The sequence below is a fragment of the Brachyhypopomus gauderio genome, chromosome 13 (genome assembly GCF_052324685.1).
Source record: "Brachyhypopomus gauderio isolate BG-103 chromosome 13, BGAUD_0.2, whole genome shotgun sequence".
Classification (NCBI taxonomy): domain Eukaryota; kingdom Metazoa; phylum Chordata; class Actinopteri; order Gymnotiformes; family Hypopomidae; genus Brachyhypopomus; species Brachyhypopomus gauderio.
The window spans coordinates 3,898,668-3,906,167 of NC_135223.1; positions in this window are offsets into that span (position 1 = coordinate 3,898,668).

The following is a 7,500-nucleotide window of genomic DNA, read 5'->3' on the forward strand; positions in this document are numbered from 1 at the left end:
CCACCTCCCCCCGCCCCCGGCGCACGTCATTTGAATTTCGTCATTTGACAATATAGCCACACATCAAAGATGTTTCTGACAGCTGACTGGTTATATACTTGACGCGTCGCGAGCGGTGCGAGGGTTCGCGCGAAAATGACGTAATCGCAGTGGCACTGACCGTGTGCGAGGGCCTCGCGCGCTGTCCATGCGAGGTCGTGCACCTCTTGACTTTTGTAACTTCGCGCGCAACGCGCTTCAGCGCAATGAACAAAGTCATGTTTGCAGGGTTCATACACCTTTATAATGTGGAATTAAAGCACTTGTACTTCACTTTAAAGGTCAATTTCAATATTTTCCAACACGTTAAACTTAATTGAGTTAAATATTTATACATTTACTCGAAATAATTCGCTTTTTATCACATTATTTAATGGTTGTTTATTTTCAAAACGCCCAATCTTAACGTCTTCACGAGAACTGTTCAGTCAGACAGCTATTTGTTGTGAAACAAAGTAGTTACTTTCAAGCATTTTCAAGTACTTTAGCCTAAATTCCAGCACTTTTCAAACCTGGAACACAATGCAACATTAAAATTCGTCAGGTAAATGTTTTCCTTTCTTTTCTGCGCTCCAGATTTCTGTATTTACTTTAACTATCCTCCACTGTATTTCCCGCTGTTGTGCGTGGTACCAGCCAGTTACGGTCGGTGCTGGATCAAACCATTTTCCAGTGGGATGCGGGGGTGTATGCACTTAATGGAAAATATGCAGATAGGTTAAAAAACATATATTTTAGCCATTGATTTATTTTGAGTACAGAATTTTATATTAATGAAAGATTTCAAGATTATTTAAAAATTATAGACTTTAAATAAAAAATAAATTGCTGGGCTCTTTGATGGGCCCCCCTGGCCCTGGGGCCCGGGACAACAGACCCGGTTGTCCCCCCCTGTCGACGGGGCTGGCTAGACCAACTGCTTCAAGCTCTAGATCTGGTCCAGCCATCTCCACTGTGTGTGTCTCTGTGGTGAGGGAATCTCGTGGACCAACTAACTCCAAGTCATGGCCTGGTAGCATAAAGGACCAAACATCTGACAGGTGTTGAATGGTTTGTGCACTGTGTTAATAAAGCGTTAAGTCTAAGTCTGGTGTTGAACTATGAAGGCCCTGTCAGAACAGGATCAGTCCTGTGTGTTACTGCACACTCTATGGCATGTGCTAGTTCCATGGTGTAGAGCTCTTTCCAGTTTGGCCGTTGGCCGTTGCAAATATTACAACTGCGGTTATTGGGTTTTCGTAGAAGGAGCTGGAAGGTGATTCTTGACAGGGGTGTTATATAGGGACATAAAACCTGAATGATCTGTATCACAGTACAGCTCACACAAGCACTGGCTAATGTCCGGTGTCTAGTTGGTAGGCTGAAAAGTGAACTCCTTTTGGGCATGAATTACAAATGGAGGTTTGCACGTTTTTGGCCTCCAACGTTGACCCCTTAATTCCACGAGTCGGTGTTGATTCACTGCTGAAGTCTGTGATCAAGTGATGTGGGTTTTACAGAAATCTAGCGGATCTCTGTCCGGGGGGCGTTCTTTGAGTCAGCACACAACTGTAATTAAACGTTGAGTTTTAACTGATGATGAATCTCTTTTGGATTCACCTTTTAATTAAAGCAGCGCTCATAATCCTTTCGTCCTCTGAAGTGTCGTCATTGGACTTCTCTCTCTCCTTTTACCTCTCCATCTACCTGTATCTGTTTTCCCTCTCTCTCATCGTTTGAGAGGCAAGCTGACGTTGTGAGTGTACAGCGGTCGAGTTGATTTACGTCCGTGAAGTCATTAACTCGCGCCGCTGTCCGGCTAAGTAATGGCCTTGTCCAGCGTGATGTCATATTTCAGCGCAGCTGTCCCCCTGCCAGGCTCTTCAAGGCTCCTCGGGGCTGTCAAAAAGGGAGACGAAAAGTGGTCGACCCAGACGGGCTCGTATTAAAGTGTCCGTCCGTCTTCCCATGTCTTCATCGGTAAACCCGCTCCGTCACTGTTGCATTTCTGTCCTGTGCGCTCACCTTGCTCAGCTCACCTGATGTCCTCGACCTCTGTGGCAGCCCTGAAAGTGCAAAGTGACATCAACGTGACTTCATAAGTAGTGCAAGGAAGTATTCTGCCTATGCAAAATTTCTCGATTTTGCTGTATAAACCTTATTTCAACTTCCTGATGAATCAACTCATTAGTTTGATCTTTTCAGAGATGTCTCATATCTTATGTCCTTTTAAAATGATTTTACACCAAGTGATTAATCATCTTAAAAGCTCTTTGAGGCCACATCCAGTAGAATAACCTAAATAATACTCAAGGAAATGAATTATGTAAATAAAATGATTGCTGAAGTAGGAGTAAACGTTATCTGCTACAATACAGTGTGAGTAGGACTTAAAAAGTATCACAACAATAGTCCGTGTTTTTGACTTTCAGCTGAAATGTAACTCATTAGTACAAATGTTAGAACAGGAACCGAAGACGTAAAACTAAAGAAAGTAAACACAAAAAGCAATCCCCTATGAAATATGTGAGGTAATATTGTGATTTGAAGATACACCAAAAATATGACTTAAAAATTCACTTCCTGCTTCTGCTGCTCTTTGTGGTATCGTTACCTGTTGACTTTAATGGGGACATTTTTAAATAACACAGTGCCTCGTCTCTTTAATAACCTTGACACCTTATAATTCACAGACCCTGGTATTTATGTAGTGAACCAGGTTTGAGGATGACTTTAACAAACAGGTAAAGTCAAACCCTTTCTTTGGTCCAAAAGTTTCTTTGAAAGTAAAACTTGGCACTGTTTAGAAGGATATATGACACACATTAGCCTTTCATGACAGCTGACAAACATACATAAACATTAATGAATGCTTGTTCCAACAAGTGTTAGCTGTCATAAAAGCTGTCAACATTTTGTCAACATTGATGTCTAGTTTTGGAATTATTTAGTTATGAAATGACATGGAATTAATAAAGAAGAAAACTGAGGAGTTCAAAATGATTCGATAAACCGCTACACATTTTAATTTCACATTTGATTGTCTGCCAGGTCATAACATATGTCTGTTCATTTTAATATTTTGTATGTTAATGTTGGCCATTAACACAAACAGATGGGCTACCGTCAATAATTGTAAACTTACAAATTCTCATTAAATACATTTGAATTAAGTGAAAAATGTATTTCTTTAAATGCCAATCTTTAGTCAAAGTCAAAGTCAAATTTATTTATAGAGCGCTTTTCAAAACACATGTTGTCACAAAGCAGCTTTACAATCATATGTGCAAATCTGCACAACGCTATATGTGCCACATTTTAATTCTATGTAAAACAAAAGGTTTAAATAGGTTTTATTATTTCCATTTGACTGGTTTATCGTTATACAATGCCAGGACACTGTAATAACACTGTTATGAATATTTTTTTAACTATTTTTTTATACTGTAAATTAAAAGTAAAATACATGAAATAAAATTAATTATACACCTCAATCTATTCGCCAATGACGAAGTCCAGAGTGTTTAAGCTGTCCTGCGGAAAGGTCACAATAGCGTCAATTTCTGGCATTTCCACCACATCTCGATGATTGAAACAGCTGGAAGGAGAAAGCGTCTTTTTTTAAATCCTCATTTTGTTCAGTTATACCTGGAAGCCTCACTTGGCAAAGCCAGACAGTCACATGAGCAGCATTACGATAGCCTGACATACCACCGCTTCCCCCAGTGAGTGTTATGACACAACCTAATGTCACCAGATATTTGTGTCACTTGTTATTATATCAGCTTGACATCAGTGTTCTAACTGCATATTTCAGGAGGTGTGTGTGGGAATATGTTCTTGTTTGAGTAAGAATTTATAAATGTTGATTCCAAATGTTTATTCAAGTTGTCTTGAATGGCTTATGTAGATGGAATGTGACCTTCAGTAAAGTTTCACTGCTGATTAAAAGAAGTTGGAAGTTCGGTTCTTTGTTTTCTCTGTCTGTTCTCACCTCTGCCAATTTCTCACCATTTCCAAATTTATCTCGATCACTGTCACCATGGCAAAAGAGGTTTGATTAACCAGCCACGCCAAGGCCTCCTCTCATACACCTCTGTATAACTCATACTACCATAATCCCCTTCCATTCTGCCATTCACAGTTAACACCTCCTCAGGGGTTGCCAGGGTGTCTGGGTAGTGTAGTTTATGTGGCCATGATCGCAGGAAGCTTGATATATGTCTGTGGGCTGATGTTTCTGAGCATGGTCGAATGTCCTGTGCCTCCACTGAAAATATTTAATAGTCCTGGGCTAGGTTTAATCTGAGTCCAGGAATCGAGGGCCTTTACGAAAAGTGTTTAAAAGTGGCAGGGTTATATATCTCCCTCCCTCCGTCCTCCTCTCTCTCTCTCTCTCTCTCTCTCTCTCTCTCTCTCTCTCTCACACACACACACACACACACAGACATATACTCAAGGGAGATTGGATGGATGGTCATTTGGCTTCCAGCATCTTTATCAAACATGGCCTCTGTCAGACATTTTAAGAGTCTGGTCCTGATGAGACAAGATTTCAGAGACGTATAAAGAAACTATAAGACACGCCGTTGCTAGGTGGTTGGTGGAGGTCGGCTACGGCTGGTCGCTATAGCAATGGCCATAATAATTCTGACTGTTGCTGACCGAGGGTGTGATGGCCTGTAAAAATACACCAATTACAGTACTGAGAGATGCTCAAAGAAACTGGATACAGTCTGAGAGGAGATATAATATTATCCACCATCCACAGGTCAGCAACGAGAGAGACGGACACACGGACGTAATTTGGGGGGGGGGGGGGGGGGGGGGGGGGGGGGGTGTGGGGGACATGTCCTCCCCACTTTTTCAAAAGCCAGTTTTGGTCCCCCCCAGTTTTTATGGTTAAAACCAAATATTTAAATAGTGACGAATCCATGTTCCCCCTACTTTTTATTACAAAATTACGTCCATGTCAGAAAACAGCTGGAAAGATGATGATGTGCAATATGTTGTGCTGTTGCTATGACGTTTTCAGGAGTGTGTGGTTCTGATTGGTCGTTTTGTTTGTTCGTTGAGTATTCATGAATCAACATCCCTTGATTTGTATGCTGTAAGTGGAGGTTGACTCTTTCAGGCCGATGGTTCCGTTGTACTCTGTCACCTTAAAACCAGATCTGGTTTGTTTTCCAGCACTGTACGACACCAGACTCTAATTTGTATCTGAGAACGGCAGTTTGCCCTTGTGCCATATATGCATATCTGGCACAGTAGGAAAGCATGTTAACACACACACACACACACACACACAAGCACAGGTTGCAGTGACCTGCTTATGGGTAGTCGTGCAGAATTGAAAAGGCAAGCGTAACATATACAGTTGTGATCAAATTTATTCAACCCCCAATGCTGCGAAGGGTTTTATGGAATTCAGTGCACATTTGTAATGTGTTCATAATGAAATCTTACAAGGACTTGTTAAAGAACTAAATGCAACTAAGATAGCATCTATTTTTTTTGTCATAAAGTATTAAATGGCCTTTTTGTGATTTCTTCATTGACACAATTATTCAACCCCTTTACGACTACCCACTCCTAAGAACAGAGGTTCATTCCAGTGTTTTCCATCAGGTATTGAAAACATCTGTGGATGTCAATGAGCAGCAATCAAGCATGATAAGCACCAATTAGGCAGATTTAAAAGGACTGTGATACTCAGCTCCTTCTAGACATCTACTGGTGTGTTTCCAAGCATGGTGAAGGCAAGAGAATGGTCCCAGAAGACAAGAGAAGAGGTTATTGCTCTTCACAAGAATGGCAATGGATATAAAAAGATTGTGAAGTTGTTAAATATTCAAGAGACACTATCAGAAGTATCATTCGCAAGTTCAAGTTAAAGGGCACAGTGGAAACGTTACCTGGTCGTGGCAGAAAGAAGATCCTGGCCGCGACTGCTGTGCGCTACCTGAAGCGTAATGTGGAGAAAAATCCCCGCGTGACTGCTAAGGAACTGAAAAAAGACCTGTCAGATGTGGGCACTGAAGTTTCAGCTCAGACAATAAGGCGCGCACTGCATAACGAAGACCTCCATGCCAGAACGCCCAGACGCACCCCCTTGCTGACTCCAAAGAACAAGAAAAGTCGACTGCAGTATGCCAAAAGTCATGTGGACAAGCCACAAAGGTTTTGGGACAGTGTACTGTGGTCAGATGAAACTAAATTAGAACTGTTTGGGACAATGGACCAGCGCTATGTTTGGAGAAGGAAGAACCAGGCTTATGAACAAAAGAACACCTTGCCTACTGTGAAGCATGGCGGGGGGTCAATTATGCTTTGGGGCTGTTTTGCTTCTAATGGTACAGGAAAGCTTCAACGTGTGCAGGGTACCATGAATTCCCTTCAGTACCAGGAGATCTTGGAGGAAAATGTGATGGAGTCAGTCACAAACCTGCGGCTTGGGAGACGTTGGACCTTCCAACAGGACAATGATCCGAAGCACACATCCAAGTCCACTAGAGCATGGTTGAACATGAAAGGCTGGAACATCCTAGAGTGGCCATCGCAATCACCAGACTTAAATCCAATTGAGAACCTCTGGTGGGACCTAAAGAAGGCAGTTGCAGTGCGCAAGCCTAAGAATGTGACTGAACTGGAGGCTTTTGCCCATGAAGAATGGGCTAAGATACCCATAGGTCGCTGCAAGACACTTGTGTCAAGCTATGCTTCACGCTTGAAAGCTGTCATAACTGGAAAAGGATGTTGTACTAAGTACTAAAAAATAATGTCACTAGGGGGTTGAATAAAACTGATAATGATGTGAGCACAGTAAAGACATTTGTGGTTATTCATCATAAATATTATGTTATGTTTGTCTAATTTATAAGGTGCCTCTTTGATATAATTGTAAATAAGATGACTGAAATGATCAAAATCAATGTCAAACTGGCCAAAACACTTTATTTCAGTGGGGGTTGAATAAATTTGATCACAACTGTAGGTCAGCACACCTGATCTGTGCATCACACCAGCCATGCACTGCAAGTGTTGCGTAAGGCACAGACATGAAAACACACGGCCCACATGCAACTACATATAAATAGAGAGAACACACAGACCCACAGACAGATTGATAGACAGACCAAGTAAAAACACAGCAGTGAGTTTTTAAGCCATTACATGCTGAGGCCGTATTTTTGAAAGTGTGGAATTGGAGAGGACCGACAATGAAACACTCCAACAACTTTCAGTTTTCATTGAATTCTTTGCCTACAGCCACTGAGGGTGATTTAATCTTTACAGTACTGAATTATTCAGGCACCTGGTTTTTAATAGAGTGGCAGGCCGCCATGCAGATTAGTCAGTGAGTTGCTGTTCCTGACGTGGCCCCTAGATGTCGTCAATCTTCAAGTACCTTCAATTATGCGAGGACAGGTGTTGTCTGGACGTAGCCGAGCGCTTGAATGCTGTTTGTATTTGTGTATGTAT